The sequence below is a fragment of the Cavia porcellus genome, unplaced genomic scaffold, assembly GCF_034190915.1.
Source record: "Cavia porcellus strain 051 isolate PalLab524CR breed Dunkin Hartley unplaced genomic scaffold, mCavPor4.1 scaffold_7, whole genome shotgun sequence".
Lineage (NCBI taxonomy): Eukaryota > Metazoa > Chordata > Mammalia > Rodentia > Caviidae > Cavia > Cavia porcellus.
In genome coordinates this window covers 29,669,858-29,688,383 of record NW_026947490.1, presented here as the reverse complement: position 1 = coordinate 29,688,383, position 18,526 = coordinate 29,669,858, and the positions used below count along the sequence as shown (strand labels likewise).

The following is an 18,526-nucleotide window of genomic DNA, read 5'->3' as shown; positions in this document are numbered from 1 at the left end:
TGTCCCACCAGTTACCTTTCTTGTCTATGTGTTGAATGATTTATTTCTCCCTTCTAACACCCTGTGCCCTAGTTTGTAACTCCACAAGACCACTGAGTTCCTTCGGTGCTCTGTCCCTGTCACACTGTCCGGTGGAAATTCAATGTGAGTCACCCACAGGACGCACCCAGATGACTTAAAATCTTCTAGTAGTCCTGTTGAAAAGAAAAAAGTTTGAAAGTGCCAGGAAAATGGATTTGAGTGATACAATTTATTTAACCCAACATATTAAAAATACTGTTGGTGTATGCTATCAAATAAAAATTGTGAAGCCAGGTTTGGTGGCACCTGTCTATAATCCACTTCTCTGGAGCCCGGGACAGGAAGATGGAGAGTTCCAGCCCAGCCTGGAAACTTAGTGAGACACTATCTTTTTAAAAAATCCTAATTAGGGGCTGGGGGTTTAGCTCAGTGGCACAAGTGCAAGGTTGTGAGTTCGATCCCCAGTACAAAAAAAAAAAAAAAAACCCTAAATAAATAAAATGAAACACAATAAAAATAAACAAGCTCATTTACATTCTGCTTTTCGTATCTGAATATAAGAAGCGCACTTTGTTCTCAGTACTTTCAAGAGCTCTGTGGCTGAGCTCAGCAGGTGAAGACAATGCTAGCAGCTCTCCCTGTGAGTTTAGGAAGTCTGTCATCTAATAGGCTTTCAAACAGTAATTTGTAAATTTTCGGACGGCCGCTTACCACCAGCTCCGATCCTTTTCCTGTGGCAGGCCCCTCGCTTCCTGTGCAGTCCAAGAGTCCATTGGCCTTCAGCAGAGAATTTATTGGCTGACAAAGGGAGGGGCAATGAAGCCAGAGCCAATCAGGTGGGGGAAAGTGGAAGGTCCTTATGGCTTCCGGAAGGTACTACAGATGTGACAGCAGGCAGCACTTAGAAAGGTTCAGGTCTGGATATCCCCCCAGCTCCAGCCTTCTGTGGGAGGCAGAGGGTCTGTCCTGTGAATTTTAAGGTCCAGGAAGCAGGTACCTGATCACTTTCTTGATCAGAAGATGAGAAAAATGGAAGAAACAGCTACTGAGGAAAGAATAGTGGAGACAAGCAGTAAAGCAGAAGTGATGGTTGACCAAATCCTCTCTTCTGCACTTGTGCAATGGTTCCGATGCTGAATGTGTGAGATCTGTCCACAGCAATCAATTCCCCACTTCTCTGTGGACATTCTCAGGGTGTCCTACAATTCAAAGCCACGCAGGTGGAACGCGAGAGGCACAGACACTACTCTGTGGAGGAGACACAAAGTAGTTCCCATTCATCTTCTTAAAGCACTGCACCAAGCAGTTGGGTAGATCTGGGTGTCACCACCGAGAAGGGAGCCTAAGAGGAGAAGCAGAGTAGATGGGTGGACTACGGCTGCTGTGGCCAGCACCAGAGATGAGAGGATTAAATAGAGGGTGATGTTCTCGCAGTTCTGGAGGTTGTCCATAGCAAGCAATTCTCCACTTACATGGACTTTAGCTCGGTGTCCTACCACTCAGCCTGAGATTCGGTGTGGCCCTCTCTCCATTACCAGCAGATGGCGTCTGCACCCTTTGTCCTCCCGTGGTCCTTGCTCTGTGCACGTCTTCATCCTAATCTTTCCTGTTAGAGACGCAGGGCATACTGAGTTCAGGTGCAGCCTAAAGGACTTCATTCAACTTGGCGACACTTTAAACGCCTTATCTCTGAGTGTCACATGCTAAGGGGGTGGAGTGTCAGAGAAGACACAGTTTATGCCATAAAATAGAATTATGGGCCACAGTGATGAAAGAAATTGCTGGAGGCAGGCCAAAGGGGCAAATGTACCCAGGACAATGGATCTGGGGTGCAAGTCTTGGCTGGAGATAGGGATCTGAGGACAGGTGGCTGATGTGCCACTGAAATATTGGGCATGGAGAGATCCATGCAAAGTAGGAGCTAGAGTACTTTCTAATTGCTGGGACATAGGCAATTTTTTTTTTTTTTTATCGGTACCAGGGATCAGACTCACGACTGTGCGCTTGCAAGGCAGGTGCTTATGCCACTGAGCTAAATCCCCAGCCCCAACATAGGCAATATTTATGCACAAGAATTCAGCCTGAGTTCACTGGATCCATTACATTATGTGCTCATGTGGAGGAGGAAGAATGCTCTGTAAATATTGTTACTCTCAATTCATAGTAAAATGACTGAGAATTAGCAGTTAAAGTCAAGGACCAAATACAGTCTGCTTTCCTATTGCTGGTTCAAGATTTTGTGGCACTTCAAAATGATATGAAATCTAGCTGCAATGTCCTTCAGCGAGGATCTGGGGGTATAGTCATGCTGACCGTGGGTGTGCGTACCCCACGCTGTGTCCCCGCAGACCCATGCTGGTGAGTGGCCCTTTATCGATGACAGGGACTCTGGTCATCCAATCGTCCTGTTGTGTGTCAGGTGCAGTGCAGACCTGGGTTCCGGCCCAGGCTTCCCTGTCTCAGGCCCCCACCCAGAGACATCGCGATTGCCAGAGGTCATCGCAGAATTTCAGGTGCTAAGGGGTCCTGGAGATTCCTGCAGCCTCAGCTGGGATTTTCCACTCCCAGCTCAGCCCGGATGCCGCTTGCCTTGGGCGTTGCTGGTATTAGGCAATGGGACCGGGCATATGCAAATCCACCCTGAGGCTCCCCTTTCTTTCCACACCCTGTCTGCCTTGGCCAAGCTGCCTTGCTCTGCAGATCCTGGTGATCTGGTTATGGGCCTTTGGGGAGCCAGGAAGCAAAACCCACTTATGCTTTAATAAGTGGAGGAGATGTTGGGAGTCCAACATCCAGCAAGGAATCCGTGGGAAGAACAGTCCAACTTCTGAAGATTTCAGATGTGCCCAGCAGCATTCTCTGTGCAGCACCTCGTCTCTAATTTTCTCTTGGCATCTGCACCGTTCTTGATGGATCACTTAGTCCTATGCCGGTGTCTTAGCTTTAATTCTCCCACCAGATTTTGCCTTCCTTGTGAGTCTTGGACTCTGTCATTACCCCACCTCCCTGGGAGCTTTCTAAAGATGCATCTGTTGTGTACGACCACAAAGAACTTTTTATAACATGTAAATCTGAATGTATCTCACTTCTGATTCCTTTATTTTTCCTAGCTTGGGATGCTGTAAGTGAGATCAGGAAATATGGCAGCTACTTTGTAGCCATGAAGTGTCCATCATGAGAAATTCACAATACTGAGGATTATGAAGTATGAAATAAGTGTGGTTCTTGATTACAGTGTTCAAACAGAACCTAACTTACTACCACCCATTTCCAAATGCTTTTAAGGTGAGCCTTCAACATGGCTCTTGGTTTAAGCCACTGCTAAGTGTAAACTATATATTACTTAGAATAGAAATCAGCCTATTGGAACCAGGCAGTGGAAATAACATTTTTAGGATGACTCCTTTTACCTTGGTCTTGGAATTTTTCTTCCCACATTCTTCTATGATGTTAAAACCTTAGATAATAACAAAAGTTTCCTAAAGACTAAAACTTCTCTGGGCTAAAATCTTATAACAAGCTTGCACAGGGATGAGAATTAGAGGCTTCATCTTCAGAGTGGTGGCTGAGCAAAGAGCGCTTACTCCTGTCTTTCTGATCTCTCCCTCTCTGTCTCTCTCTCTCTCTGTGTCTCTCTGTCTCTCGCTGTTTCTCCCCCCCCACACTGCTCCCGTGTGTGTGTGTGTGTGTGTGTGTGTGTGTGTGTGTGTGTGTGTGTGTCTGTGTGTGTCTGTGTGTCTGTGTGTCTGTGTGTGTGTCTGTGTGTGGCCAGCTCCTGCCTCTCATCTCCATTCTGTGTGTTATCATTTACTGCAGATGCTTCTCACCTAAATATTTCCCTTCTCTGTATCCTGACTACTTGGAGGAGAGCAACCTGGGCACTTAATCCCTCGACCCTTGATGAGGAGAGTGCCGAACTTCTGCATTCCACAGAAGACTTAGACTGAGCAGAACCTTCAGGCTCTAGAGTATTTGAAAGGATTCAGTCCAATCTCCAGTCTTTCTGTTTGTTTGTTTGGCTTTGTTTGTTTTTGAGACAGTCTCACTAAGCAGTACAGACTGGCCTTGAACTCACTTTGTAGCCAAGGCTGGCCTCAAATTCACTGTGATTCTCCTGCCTCAGCCTCCTAAGTGCTGGGACTATAGGCATAGGCCACTACACCCAGCTCCAATTTCTTTTAAAACTGATGCCATATCAGCCTATTCTTGGGGTCTTTATGAAGCACTAGGACCTTTGTTTTCCTGTTTTCTGTTACTCTGTTTTAGCTCTTATACCTTCCCCAGCTCCCTGGGTGTACCTTCAGCTAAGACTATTGCAGCAGAGTCTCTGTCTTCTGGACTCAGAACTTCGAACTGCCCAGGCAAAGACCACAGCTGGTGAACTGTCTGAGTGAGGGACAGTGCCCAGAGCTGGGGAGCTTGGCAAGGGGATCCTCCGTAGATTGGTGTTCACAACAAACCCTTCAGAGTGAGCTGGAGAGAATTACAAAAGGAATGTGAATACAGAAAGCTCACGCCATGCTTTCAGGATGGACAAGCAAGGAATTGGCTAGAAAGAAAAGAATAATGTCACTCTGAAGAGCAATTATGTTTTAAAGGTTAAGAAATTGTAAAGCAAGGGTCTGCAGGCCCTGAGCTGTTGACTGTTATAGGCCTTTGGCTTGTTCAGAACTAGTACAGGTCCAAGATTTGGTAGGAGCTGGTACAGGTCCATGGGTTGGTAGGTGCAGGTCCATGGCCTGCAGTCTTCACACTGCGGAAGCTCAGAGGTCTGCAGCTGGCTGCAGACCTAAGGTTCATCTATATTTACCACTACTCCTTATTGTTTGCATTATGGACTGAGCTCCATCTACAGGCAGCTGTTTCACAGCATTAGTTTCTCCTAGGAGAGCAAACTCTGCAGTGAACTAGCATGTGAGGAATCTAAGTCGTGTGCTTCTTACAAGCTAACCCTGAAACCATCTCCAGGCTCAGGTCCCTGGAATATTTGTCTTCCATGAGATTGGTCCCTTTTGCCAGAACTGTTGGTAACACTGTTGTAAGGCATCTTGGGGTGCTGATGGGAACGAGGGAAGACAGAGAGAATACCAAGGCTGGAGAAGAAACAAGAAAAACATGGAGGCAGAAAGTTCCCAAGGAAGAGGGAGGGTTGAAACTTGGAGTGTGAGTAGAGTCCAGGACTTGAATCAGGACTTGGAAGCTTGTTCTCTGGTCCCAGAGGTGAAATCGGGTAACAGGGCCCTGGATCAGGCAGGGCAACTGGCCTGGTGCAGCAGGAGGTGAGCGAGTTAGCCCTGAAGGGCAGCGGAGGAGAGGTTCCAAGCTTTGAGGTGAAAGCAGGAAGACCAGTTCTTATTAGGAGTCATGAGGAAAAGAGGAGAGTGTGTCTTCTGGAGCAGGTTTCCGAGGTTACATAGGATTTGTCATCACGATTACCTTTGCCCTCTGAAGAATTGCAGACTTCGTCACTTCCTCTCCAAAGCCAAGCTGCTTCTTGTCACGCAGCATCGAGGATGCTCAGTCAGCACAGCATTCGTGGAGACCAAAAGCAGGTGCAGATGCAACACCGGGACCAGCTGGCAGGCAGAAGGGACTTGGGAAATGCCAGCTGCCGTGACTCCTGGTCATTTCAAGTCATCGTTTCTCTCCCTCAGTCCCTGTGATACAGGGGAATGCAACTCCCAGACTACTAGAGATCCAGTACGAGTTCATGTTCTTTAAAATCAAAGAATGAATTTTAGGAACAATGGAGGTTAAGAGCAGAATATATTTATTGAGAGAAAGAACGCTTCTGTGTGAGGGACAGAAGGGATCCAGAGTGGGTTGCCAAAGACTATCTTTTTTAAGGACATTTATAGGGTAAAACCACACCGTGAGGCAGGTCTAAAGTGGGGAGAACATGGGAACTCGCAAGGTGGGTATAAGGTGGGGCAGAACTAAGATTAATTGCTCAGGTAAAATTGATTAAACTGGGGACAAATGGGGAAGCCAGACACACAGCAAGCAGGCATGCTTAAAGAACGGTGACTCTTCCTGTAGAGGGTTGGGATGGTGACTCCTGGCTTCCTCGGGGTGATAGAGAACTATCTAGAATATCAGTCCTTAGGAGGTGGGTGTATCTTCTTGATCTGTTGTCTTGGCCTGAAGCAGAGGTGTCTGTCTCCTCCAAGGTTACAAGGTACCCTGCCTTCTCTACTGGCTACTTCAAGGGTCCAGCCCTGTCTGACTGCCCATAATACTTCTGTCTAACTCAGCTGCCTGTGGCACCTGGGGGAGCTGTATTTGACAGCTTTTCTTCTCAAGAATTTCCTGTGCCATGATTTCAGAATCTTCCTAATTCATTACATCAACTTCTCCCACCATTCTGTCAGAGATTGTGGTACTTCGACTGTGCCGGCTATGGGATTAGAAATGATGACCCAGAAAGACACTGTATCCAGTGGAGAATAGCATAGCCTAGAAGGAACTTTGTCAGTGATCCCGTCTTTCGAGCATGTTCCTCGGGAGTGAATATTCTGGCCCTAGTCGAGCATCCAGATGACTGAGCTTCGGCCCACATCCAATACAACTTCCTGAGAAATCCCACACCAGAGACACCCGATGGAGCCACTCCTAAATTCCTGACACATGTATATTCTAACACATGATAAGTTCTACTCCGGTTATTGGAAGCCACCAAGCCTTGGGGGACAATGGTTGTCATGTAGCAATAATAACTACTATAGAGACCAACTATACAATATTAGATCACATGGGGCCAAGGTGAGGTCAAACTGCAGGAAGGGAAAAGAATCCTACCAACTCTACGTCTCACAGAACTCACGTCATTAGTTAGAGCCTCTGCCATATCACCCAAAATTCACGTGAAGATTGCAGCTTTCACTGGAAGACAGCACAGTGGCCAAGAATAACCATTTAGTGACCATTGACCTCACACCCTGAGATGGTGTTGTAGTCAGGGGTTGTGCAGAAAACAATTAGAATCTGGACATGGAGTTTATAATATTAACTTTATAATAGTCACCAGGAGTTAACACAAGAAAATGCAGGAAACCTATCCACAACACCAAAGACACAGATTATTTAGTCCAGGCCTAAATCTCACAGCAATGTCCCACATAAGTCCAGATAAAAACCCAGAACTCATGACAATGCATGAGTCCACGAGTCCAGCTGGAGGTCCAGAGCTCACAAGAAGGACTCACACCGGTCTCTTTTACGGATCCGTGCCAGGAAGGCCCAAAGATCAGCAGTGGAAGCCAGCAGGGTGAAGGAGCTGTGTTTGTAGGTTGAGATTTTATGCTGGAGCCAAGAAGTCACACTCACAACAAAGACGAGGGCTGTCCTGAAAGCACCACAGCCATCCTCAGTGACACGGAGGCCCTGAGCTCCTCTGACAACAAGCATAGCAGGATACATGCCAGGAAGCCAGCACAACAAGTTCATCCTGGAGGCCAAGCGGCACACATCTTCCCTTCCAGAGCCAGGAAACAATGCTCAATGTGAGGACCAAAGCTTCTTCAGGAGAACCAGAGGCTGTAACAGCAACATGTGGAGAACCCACAATGCCTCCATGCAACAACGCATTAACACCTCAATGCCTCAACAACCTCCTTCTCCTTCTCCACCTATTTATGCTGGCAACTTTCCTTGGGTGGAGCATCTTCGCTCAGTGCCATGCTGATGTAATCCAGCTGGCGTTAAGTTGACCACCAGTTCTTAATCCATAACAGACGGGAAGTCACTGTCAAAACCAGAGCTAGTGAAAGCAAAAGGGCATGGGTGGTGGGAGAAGTAGTGGCACTCTTTTTTTAAATCAAGAGTTATCCCTTTACCATGTCATTATCTCTCACATGCTTTCTGCATCTTTACACAATGCTGGTTCCAAATCAGGTGTGTTGGTTTACTAGGCATACTATTTGTGGTAGGGTTAGGTGGGAATAGCGTGGGGGAGATTCCTTTCTGTTAAATTATTGATTCTACTGTTGTCCAGGTGCTCTCCTTTGGGGGAGAATAAAATATCAAAAGCTTACCATGCAGCAACTGGAGGTTTAATTCAGTGACACAAACACCTGCCTGGCAAGTGCAAGGTCACGAGTTCGATCCCTAGTACCAAACAAAAAAAGCTTCTCATGCAGAAACCCAAATCTTTAGGGCCCCAGTGTCATGCAAAGGTCTTGTATAGAATGTTCAGAACATTACCAGCCTTCTTGGCAAGGTTAATTTGCTCACTAGACTTCTGTGCATACCCTTCCTCTGTGGGCAACTCTTTGTCCTGGGCTGTGGACTTTAGAATCACACCTGTGTTTCCAAGGCTATTAGTTGTTCTCATGGTCTAGTCTCCATTCTTAAGTCTGTCGTTTGTTAAAGAGAGCATTTATTCAACTGATAATAGGAAAATCACAATGGCCAGGGAATTTGAACAATTTCAACCAATGAATAAGTACAGATTTCTAAGCTCCTCACCAGACTTTATGAGTCAGATGTCGTGGTGCCGTGGTGTCCTCATCCATATTTGAAAATCTACCTCACTAAGTGATTCCGAAGGAGAAGCACTGGCTGGAATGTGGAGGGGGGGGGGGATGATAGAACGGGAACATCAGTATTCCAAGATCATGAACTTTTCAACTATAATTTATGTAGCATTTTGGATATTGAACTAAGGACCGTTGCACTGAGTTACATCCTCTAGCCCTTTTCAAAAAGCTTTTTGTTTATTTTGGAAGAAAGTCAGCTGGCCAGACTAAGCTGGAATTTCCAATCCTCCTACTTCAGCCTCACAAAGTGCTGGCATCACAGGTATGTGCCACCTCCCCCAGCGGGATTATAAATCTTTTACACAGGTTTCCTTTCATGTAGTGGTAATTTGGATCTTAGGGTAGAAAGAAATATAGAGCTCTGGAATGTATGCTCTGAAATAAAGGGGATATCCTGGATTTAGAAAGCACAGTTTCTTGTTCATGTGTATGTAGAAATTCCTCTTGGGCGGGTTCCGGTGAGATAATCCGCCTCTGCTAGGGTTGTCCCCAGTAAACCTGTAGAGCTAAAGATGAGACCAAATTTCGACACCCACACTCTGAGCAGCCACAAGGTGGAGCTCTGCTCCAAGGTGTTAGTTCTCAACGCATTTAACACAATCTGACTCCAGGGGATCAGGCTGGTACTATGGCCTGTTGCTGCCTCTGGCCCCTACTAGATTCAAATAGGGGATTAGATCCAAATTTAGGCGACTGCAGCACTTATAGTTTTGAACTATGCTGTTTCAGGTAACCTAAATTCAGAAATTATAAAGTTTTAAAGAAAAAGGGACCTGAGTTTGCATGACATTTACAGAAATTATTTTCAATTGTAGAGAATAAAAAAAATCTCACACATACATGAATAAAAGATAAACATGAAGTTCAATAAACTTTGTAAACAAAATACTTGCCCACGAAAAGACAGATGATCGCCTATATTCAAGGAGTTCCTGGGCTGGGCACTTTGTCCCTTTTTCCTCCTCCTCTTCCTCCTCCTCCTCTTCCTCCTCCTCCTCTTCTTCCTCCTGCTGCTCACTGTATGACGACTGTGACTTTTAAGGTAATCGGTGCATTCATTTTCTCTGTGGTCTTAGTGCATAACTATGTGTTCCTGAATGCAGTTTAATTTTGGTGATTTAAGGTTTTTATGTACAAACAGAACTGTGTTGGTTATACTGCTAGGATCTCAGCTGTCTCGCATAAAGCCTAATATTCATATATAAATGTAACTTTTAAACATTTATTGATGCATGATGATTTACGACTGCCACTTGCCCATTCTATGACTGATGAACTTACGTGGGGCTGCCGTGAGCAATTCTGCAACAAACATTTGTGAGCTTGTGTGCTATTGAACATGAATATGTACTCACAAGTGAAAACACTCACTTCACTATGGAGTTAGTGGGCACAGGAAACCCTTTCCAAAGGACAATCTGAAGACCTGAACATGATAATGCAGTAAAGAAAGCTTGCAATCCCAGCTACCAAGAAGGCAGAGTGGGAGGACTATAAGTTTGAGGAACACCAGGGGAAACCCTATCACAAAATTTAAAAATAAAATGACGGGATGTGTGCTTTGGTGGTAAAACATCCCTGAGTTCAATCCCCTGTACCACAAAAAATAAATGAGAGGATAATAAAGGAAGGAAGGAAGGAAGGAAGGAAGAAAACAAAATAATCAAGAGCACTGACAACATTGAAATACTGCCAAGTATGTGGAACATCCTCTTTGGTTGCCTGTGGGAACACAGAATAGTACAGTCACATCAAACTAAACATGCACACTCTTACCACAGAAACCCAGCGATTGTGCCTCTTGGTGCCTACCCAAAAGCACTGAAAATTTTTTTCCACATAAAAGCCTACATGTGCGTGTTTAAAGCAACTTTAGTCATCATTGCCAAAGCTTGGAACCCACCAAGAAATCCTTCAGTAGGTGAATTGATGAATGATGGATGCACTTCTAGACAATGGGAAATTATCCAGCACTACAAGCAGATGAGCTCTCGAGACATGGAAAGAAATGCCTATTGCTAAGTGGAAGAAGTTGATTGTAAAAAGCTTGCGTACTGTGTGACACCAAGTGTCTCTCATTCCAGAAAAGGCAACATTACGGAGCCAGTAAAACATGAGTGTTTGTCAGGGATTAGGCAGGAGGAAGGGATGAATTTCCAGGGCACAGAAGACTTTTAGGGCTGTGAAGGGATGGCTGATGATGCTGTAATTGTGGATACATCATTGTACATTTGTCTTGACTCTCAGAATGTATATATTCAGGAGTAAATCCTAATATAAGCTATAGGTTTGGGGTGAAAATGTGTTGCTGAAGATTTATCTATCAGTTGTGACAACTGAATCCCTTAGTGGTGGTGGTGTTAGAGTTTGTGAGTGCATGGGCAAAAGTGCATGGGGAATCTCCCTGTTCTCTGCCAAATTTGCTGTAAATTTAGAGGTCTAAAAAAATGAAGTCTGGGCCAGGTATATTGATCCGCACCTGTAATTTTGGTGCTCTCAGAGACTGAGGCAGGAGAATTCCAAATTCTAGCACAGCCTCAAAATAGACAGAGCTTTGGTAAATAGGAAAAAGATTCCTCTTGATGGAACAAAGTGTGGTGGGGAGGGCAGAAGGATATAAAAGGAATTAAGATGTGTCATGTAAATGTATCAACTACCCACAGCAAATGTATTTATTATGTAATACAAACATGTACTAATATGAGGATGATGATGATGATGATGATGATGAGACAGGCATTATATCTCAATGTGAAGGCCCTGAGCTCACTCCCCAGAACAAGAAAGAGTGACAGCAAGAAAGATGGATGGAAGGAAGGAAAGAAAGAAAAGAAGAAAGAGAATGAAGGGAAGAACGACCATTTTCGAGACAGAAATGTTGTGACATACAGGCTGATGTGATACTGTGCTCAAATCTTGAATTACTCAGAATTTGCTCATGTCTGCATAGAAGGATGGGTGGTGTTATGGTTTGTGTCTAGATGTCCTCCCAAAGCCTCACGCAGTTGTAGGCTTTTTCAGAGGCAGCTGAATCTAGAGTGTGCGAGTGATTTGTGGCCCAATATTAGAATTAAGAGTGCTGTGATTAAGGCTGGGTGATTCCGGGACCAGTCCACTCATTGGATTGGCACTGCCCTAATCCTGGTAGACTGGGTATAATATAAGGGGCAGAAAGAGGCTTGCATTGCTTTCTCTTGCTTGCTTTTGCTGTCTTCTGCCACCACGAACTGTGGCTCTGTGCCGTGCCACCCTGCCTCGGAGCCAGCTGATTACGGACTGAAACCCCCACAAACAGAGAGAGAGAGAGAGAGAGAGAGAGAGAGAGAGAGAGAGAGAGAGAGATCATGGGGAAATATATATATCAGACAATAATGCCATGAAGTGAGGAAACCGTTCTCCTTTGAAAACGTGAAGAACTTATTCTAGGGGTGAGGTGGGGGAAAGGAGAAGACATTATGAGAAAAGCAGGGGTGTGACGTACAGCCCCTGATGACAGGACTGCTTATTATTCAACTGCAGTCGTTTGTTTGCCAATTTATTAGGAAGTGTATTACACAGTGAAGATACATTCGTGTGTAGTTATTTGCAGAAAGCAAGGAAAAGGGCAGTGTTCTGTGATGGATGGGTTTATCTGAAAACAGCTAGCCCAAGTCCTTTATTTGAAGCAGGAAGTTGGAACCAGAAATATTCATGAAATTGTAAACCACATTCGAATTTATAGACTGTGTGCCTGAGGACAAGGGCTCATTAAACATGGCCTGCGACGTGTCATAAGGTTGGCAGATCATTTGAATTAGAGATTGTTAGGGTTTCTATCTAGAAGTCCCCCCAAAGCCCTATGTGCTCATAGAGGTGGGTTTGGGGAGGTGATTGGACCATGGGGGAGATGACTAGTCATCCAATCATCGATGAGTTTATAGCTAACTGTAATGTTGGAAGCTGGAGCCTGGTTGGTGGAGACAGGCCACTGGGGGCATGGCCTGGAAGATTCACCTCCCTCCCTCTTCCCTTGATCTCTTTCTGCTTCCCCACCCTACCTCACGAGCTGTTTCTCCTCTACCCTGCTCCCTGCACTGGAACCAGCCGACAGTGGACTGAAATCTCCACAAACTGTGAGCCAAAATAAACCTTTCCTTCTTAGAGCTGTGGGCGTTAGTTATTCTGTCTCAGGGAGAAGAAAATAACTGAGGCAAAAAATAAAGTTTGTCACTTGACACATCTGTGATACAATTTCATATTGATTCATTTATACAACAAATATTTATTTATTAATTCAATAATAAATTTTATTATTCATTAATTAAATAAATATAACAGTCTTTTACACATAGTGTTTATCAGTGAATGATACAGAGAAAAATTTCTGCCTTCAGAGAGCTTACATTCTCATTATTTGAAAGAAACTATCAACTTTCACATATAATTATTTCATTCCAATACATTAGAAAGTTTTTTGTAAAATTACTAAACTACTTAAAAATTAGTTTTCTTGAACTAAAAGAGAAACAAAACTAAATAATCAAGTGACTATCAAAGAAATTGAACCTTTCTCAGAAGGAAAACCTATGACCCTTCCAGCTTAACTGGTGACTTCTTCCAAACATTTAAGGAAGATGCAACACCAGAGTGGAAGTCAGGAAGATGCAATCAGAGAGCTCTTGACTCCTTTTAGGAACCTGTATAAGCTTGATGCAAAACAAGGACTTCAGAGGAAAATAAAGCAACAGAACCATCTTTATATAGATACATATAGATACATATGTGTTAAGCAAATCAAATGAGGCTGATTATAAAGTTAGGAAACGCACCAGAAAAATATCATAAATGAATGTGCTTCAATCTAACAGTGCAAGGATAGCTGATCATTCAAAAATTTAATTTAATTTATGGGTGGCTGGGGATTTAGCTCAGCGGCATAAGCGTCTGCCTTGCAAGCTGGCAGTCATGAGTTCGATCCCTGGTACCGATAAAAAGGAAAAAGACAAAAAAATTAATTTATGAACACATCCATAAAAGGATAAAAGTGATATAATGATCTTAGTATGAGTAGAGATGCACTTAATGAAATCAAAAAACCACTCATAATTTTAAGACACACACAAAAAAAATCATACTAGACTAGGGACACAAAGACACTTCCATAGTCTTATTTTTAAAAATTTGTGGAACTGGCTGAGTGTGGCAGTGCAGCTACTTCAAAGGCTGAGATATAAAGATTACAAGTTCAAAGCCAGCCTAAGCAAATTAGCCAAACAGTCTCAAAATAAAAAGGAGGTTTGTGGGGATGCACCTCAGTCTACCATGAATTTAACACAAGTGTCCCTCCTTCAAATCCAAGGACTCTGCACCAAAAATTTTACTTAATGTTGAAGTAAGGAGTCTTATATTAATTTATACTGTCTTATCTAAGACCTAAGACTCAACACCATTCATGTCTGGTATTCTTTTCCCAATTCTGCTTAGCTCAGACACAAGTTGGGGTAAAAGAGGGGCTACCAATACGAGCCTCAAGTCTGTTTCTTTCCCCTAAGTCAGGAGAGACAAGTATTTTTCTAGAGCAGTTAGTCAAGGGTGTGGCTCAAGGTGAGACAAAGCTGGAAGTCGGATCAGTGTAAGATGAGGGGCAAACCTGAGCCCCTTCAACACATGGCCATTAAATCGACCTTCTCCATGGTCTCACATTCATCAGCATGCACCTCCCCCTCATCCAAGTCAGTTACAAGCTCTGAACACCAGCAGAAAAGCTACACTATTGTCATATGGGCCAGAGTAAGATGAGGCAGTGTCACATTATGAGACCAGCACTAGACTCAAACTCGGGAGGTTCAAGTCTTAGCACAGACACCTCTGCACTGTCCTACAGCCCCAAGTTTCAGCTAGTATCTCTTCCCCTGTCCCTTCCCACTATGAGAGTCTTAGCACTACTGCCTGGTCAATATTTCAGTTAGTTTAGAGTTGCCTGGTTGCCTAGAGTTTATAGTTGAAAACAATCTTGAACACTCATTGGTACTATGTTGTAACACATTACAATCTTGATTCTGTGAAAGAAGAACTCAGCAAAGAACCCATACCTCTGCTTTCAACATGGTGCATTTCCCTGTCCCTGCTTGAAATCATCTTTGGGAGGCAAATAATTTGCATAGCATCGGGATTCTGTGTCATAGACAATATGAGAACAGTAAATTCTCTTAATATTTGTGGGACTCTCATTAGAGACCATGGACTCTATTGAGTGTTTACACCAGGGACAAGTTTGATCTACAACATCTCTCTATAGTGTTTGTTATTTTTAGTTTCTGGAAGAATAAATGGGTATTCAGAGAAGCTGTGAGGCCTGCTGAGCGTCACACAAATAGTGAACAGTGGAGGAATGCTTCAATTAGCACAGCCTGGAAGTAGCAACTACTGAAGATTTATTTATTTAATATCCATAATAATGTCCCAGGACAGCCACTGTCATGTCTCCTTTACCCAACAGAAACTACAGCTCCACATCTCCTTCAGTATCCTGTCCAGCGAGATTTGGAAAGCAGGTTAACCAATCCCAACACTACTGCTTTAGCAGCCTCTTTTGAAAGAGGTTTCCTCAGGGCTGCCTGGGTTTGACTGTGTCCTGATATGATTATTTTCTTCCTTCTTTCTCTTCTTAGCCTCTTCTCATCTTTCCTCCTTTAGTTGGGGCCTTCTATGGGACACCCATGTGAGATCCTGTAGAGATTTGTTGTGGGATTGTCTTGTGTGCTGCAGGGTATTTAAGAGGTCCTTGGGCCTCCATCCACTAGATACTGATAGCCACCTCCTTGCACTGATGATGATCAAAGTTTCTCTTAGGAAGCAAAATCACCTTCTGTTCAAATTCACTATTATTATGGAAAGACTACTGGGATTTCGAGTTGTATAAATGTGTATTTTAATCCCTTCTCTTAAACCTCCCTAGTGTGAGTTCTTAGCCAAGGTCCCTGAGCTCCAACTTGCCTCCTTGCAGAACGGATATGTTTTGTGGTGAAGACTAACTTCCAAGTAAGGCTTAAAGGAGAAAAGGCATGTAAATCTGCAGTCAACCTTGTGAGTTTCACAAACCCATGACATAGTCCTTTCCATTCTGTGCACTGTATCCCTGGGACTCACTGCTTGGCTGTGTGTTGTGATGCTGAAGGTCCATCAACAGCAACGCTCCTTACAGCAGTAGCTGCCTTTTATGAACGCTATCCACACTGGACAGCTGCCTTTACTGTACACAGCTCATCTCAGGGCCTCCCGCAGACCGCATGTGTTTACATGTGCAACGTGCTGAATAAAACTGTGATATTATAAATATTGAATAATTGAGTTATAATGAATGTAACCATTGCATTGGCGAGAAAATGGAGACAAACTGGTTACTCGAGTTGTGTCATGCTCCCACGTAGAAAGTAGCACCACTAAAATGTGACCTCCATCGCAGGCGGTCTGATTCTTCCAGACTTGTGCTCCTCACTCCATATTCCTCAAAAGATTCAGGTTTTTCTTTGCCGACCCTGCAAATAGTCAACAAGGCACTTAGAAGATGAGGTATTCAATGTCTCATTCACTGATTTTAAAATATGAGTATAACCAGAAAGCACATGAGAGGTGGAGTCAGGCTAACAAGACAGAGTTGCAAAACTGCAGGTCTACCCCGATTGCAAGATTACGGAGAGAGCCAGGCGCCACTGAGGTAACCGTGCTGACCACAATGACTGCTGTGGTGACAGACGGCCTCATGTCCATCAGTCATCCCTAAGTACAATATCCTCCTTTGGGACCAAAAGTCACCATACTGTGATACAAGAGGAAACCACAGGTCAGAAAGAGGAAATTACTTACCAACTGTCACAATGATGAAAGGGACCAAAGATTTCAATTTCAAGACTGTCAATTCCAAACGGAAACTCGACACTCCTTGTGAATTCACTCTATTTTTCAGCAGGTTCGAGTTCCCGTCTGCATGATAACTGTTTCAGTGGTTCTTTATTCCCCAGTCACCTCACTTCCTCCACTACTGTCACACTCAACTTAAACAGCTGACTGACATTTCAGTGAGAAAGTGGTAACAGGTTGATGTAAGATTTTAGCTTTCTCTCTCCAGACCTCCCCAACCTTCTTGTGTCGCTGCTGTGCTGAAGTGTTCTTGTACTTTCCAAAAACTGACCTTCACGTGTCTCTCCCACCTTCCCAAAAACCTGCCTCCTGCATTTTCCTTTTATTTTTTACAAAATAACACTCCAGATTTCCTTCAATCCCAGTGTCACGTGGACACTATAATATCCCTTGCTTTAAAAAGATGTGATCACTGGCCTACATTCCTTTCCCGTTTCAGCTCTATTTCTCTGACAAGGCTGCTTCCTGTGAGAAGAATGAGCAGGACTTTGGAAGGGGCCCCTCTAACTGTCCTCCCCACTTCTTGTCTCACATTTCCTCCTGTCTCATGCCACGTGGCCTTGGTCCTCAGCACTCCACCAAGTGCAGTCTCCTGGAGGACGTTTAATGACTCCACGCCACCAAATCCAGTGGCCCTTTCTCCCTTCTTGTCACGATTCCCATTGCCATAGGCTCCATCAGGCTTCTTTGCTGACACAAGTTTTCCTTTTGCATTGAGCAGATACTGTGCTCCCGTGACCATTTTTGTTATGTCCACAGCTCCATGGGTAATCTCTTTTCCAAGCATGACACCAATGTTTTGTCCTCCAAACTCAAGTCTAAATTTGGGAATTATGCATGTCCCTGTCCACTCATCCTCTAGAGTCTTTCCCACAAGTGATACTATCCAGTCTCATGGTTTAAAATATCTTAGTAATGATTTTTCATCAAAATTACCAGCTTTGGCATTGCCCCAGTGCCCTACTGTGACATGATCAACTGATTTCCCAGCATCTCACCATGAGAATTCAAGTGACACCCCAGACCTAACATTGACCAAACTAAGCTTTTATATGCCCCATCGCCCAAATTTTCATATGTCCCACTCTCCCAAAACTGTGTATTTTCAACTTACATGTTCAGTTGTCAAAGCTCCCCAAGTAGATCCTGTCTGTGATTTCTTTCCCTTTACCCTTCCAAGTCCATCCTAGCGCTATAGATCCCAAACACAAGAGAGGTAAGGACAGTGGAGCCGCAGCCAATCAATGAGAGGAAATGGAAAGTCCTTACACTTTCCTGAAGGTACTGAAGACGTGATAGCAGTAGGCTCTTAGAAACATCCAGGTCTGGATATTCCCCCAGCTCCAACCTTCTGTGGGAGACAGAGCATCCGTCCTGTGAATATCAGGGTCCAGGAATCAGGTGCCGGGCTCTATCTTCTTTGGAGAGCCAGGAATGTGGAGGAAACTTTAGGGAGGGGAGAACAGTTAGAAGCAAGCAACAGAAGAAAGATAACATCTAAGCAAAAATCCACTTGTCTAATTAAGCAATACTTCTGGCACCAAAGGTGTAGGGTTTTTCTCAACAAGCCATTTATCTGAACTTGATCTCAGCCCTACGCATGGGAATCACCTCTACTATGGAATAACTGCGTGTTCCATCCTAATCTCCTTTCCTATCACTGACAACATGGCAGTGGATTGGGACCCAGCCAAATACCCTAGCTTCAACTTAGTTGTACCTTTAAAGGTTCTGTGTGTCACCTTTTATAGTGCTGGGGATTAACACATGGTAGAATTCACACCATAACAGAGTTGCAGGAGAAAGTGAAGACAGAAAATGCTGGAGACCAATGGGAAAATGAACCTCCATGACAGCTGGACCTCAAGAGCAAAGCTAACTTAGAGATAGAGATTTGGAGATTGTTGGCTGAAGTGTGATTCAAACACTGAACATAGACAATCATGCAGAAAAAAACATAAGATAAAAGAGGGGTTATTTTCTAATTACTGTGATATAGACAATATTTATACCCAAGTGTTCATTTGAGTGAAATGCATCTATTATATGTTCTTCTGAGAGAGAGCCAG

General features: G+C 44.0%; 1 long non-coding RNA gene across 3 annotated transcripts in view; it reads right to left on the bottom strand.

Annotated features, from left to right (window-relative positions):
• Positions 1-12,799: 12,799 nt before the first annotated feature.
• Positions 12,800-18,526, bottom strand: part of LOC101787164 (uncharacterized) — a 31,885-nt gene continuing 26,158 nt past the window's right edge. For all 3 annotated transcript variants that reach the window (XR_216205.4, XR_002790096.2, XR_010048709.1), the window contains exons 3-4: positions 17,727-17,903; positions 12,800-16,075 (exon numbers count right to left, since the gene is read on the bottom strand). This is a non-coding gene — a long non-coding RNA (uncharacterized LOC101787164). The remainder of the gene's footprint in view (positions 16,076-17,726; positions 17,904-18,526) is intronic.